The sequence below is a fragment of the Neopelma chrysocephalum genome, unplaced genomic scaffold (assembly GCF_003984885.1).
Source record: "Neopelma chrysocephalum unplaced genomic scaffold, ASM398488v2 Primary Assembly neopelma1_22, whole genome shotgun sequence".
Taxonomy (NCBI): domain Eukaryota; kingdom Metazoa; phylum Chordata; class Aves; order Passeriformes; family Pipridae; genus Neopelma; species Neopelma chrysocephalum.
The window spans coordinates 20289900-20291365 of NW_020897689.1; positions in this window are offsets into that span (position 1 = coordinate 20289900).

The following is a 1466-nucleotide window of genomic DNA, read 5'->3' on the forward strand; positions in this document are numbered from 1 at the left end:
TCAAATCCTGCAGGTGTGAGAACAAGGCATTTAGTCCCATCTGTTGTTATGTGCTGAGTGCACTGGGAGAGGCTTTCTAGCAATGCTGCAGTATAACCACATAGCTATACACTTAAAACAGTGCATATCTTGCTGTAGGAACAAAGTGTTGGTTTGTTATTACTCTCAGGTCTGAAAGCTGAATTTCATAGGAGATAGTATTTAGGAGGAAAATATAATTTTATTTATTCTGTACCTGTATTTTGGAATTCTCTGTACATTTTTTTGTATTTACTTTCTGAATTAAACTTTACATTTATTTCTGCTGCACGGCAGAAAATAGAATTGTCATAATGTACAGGACTGCAAGGTTTTCTGTGAGACAGAGGGCCAAGTATTGCATATTCAACCTGAGTAATGAATCCATTTAGCAAAAAGAATAAATAATAATCATAAATGACTAGCTGATTCAATAGACATTGAAGCTAACTCCTTTTGCTGTCAATAGTCAGTGGATCATGACTATGATCCTGCCATTTCCATTTGCAAATGCATTCTTTTAAGTTCAATGAAAAAATTTAGATTATGTCTTACTGACAATCCATTATATAAATGTTTATAACAATTTTAGCATTAGTTTCATATACGTACACCTATGTGTGCTGTAACTTCTAGTGAATTGTTATTGAAACTTCATTAATCAATAGCCTTTTTTCCTTTTTTCTTTCCTATTTAATATTATGGTCCCATTTTTGTAAAAGTAATGAAAGTATTACTTTGTGCTCTTACATCTATGGATAGTCCTCTATCAGTTTTTGGTTAGATATTTTTGTAAATGTTCTTGGTATTTGGTGGTGCATTATAACAATATTCTGGAAATAAAAGGCTCCCTAACTTCTGAAAATATAGGATAGCTGCAATTCTTCAGGGATGAAATATGTACATTAAAATACTTTTTGGCTGCATATGGAAATAAGTATCTAAAAGTGCCTGAACATTTTTGCAGCTCTCCTCTGTACATCCTACATATTCATCTGAGGAAACCCCACAACACAACTCACGAGTAGGGCCCTGATGGGCTTTATACACCAAGCAGCTGGACACTGCTACACCACTGGTGAGGATAAAGTTCAAAAGCTGCATTGTAAGAAATAAAGCCTGGAAAGACAGGGAGTCGTAGCCAGAGGTGGAAGAACCACAAGGTAATGTAGTGTGAGTGGGAATTGGGTGCAGTGACTCATGTGGAAAGATTCCCAACTAATGTTTTATTGGCTTACCAGGACCTGCAAGAGGAACTATAGCTCTGTTGTCCAGTTTCCTCCTCATTCTGACTATGAGAACTACTAATATGAGCTACCATGTTCATGACATCAAACTCCTAGCGCAGACTGAAGCAATAAGCAAGACCTTTGAAAATGCAGGGCATTTCTTTCTTTAATACAACAGTTTATCAGTGCAAGAATGCTGGTTGTCATTCTGATAAAGTA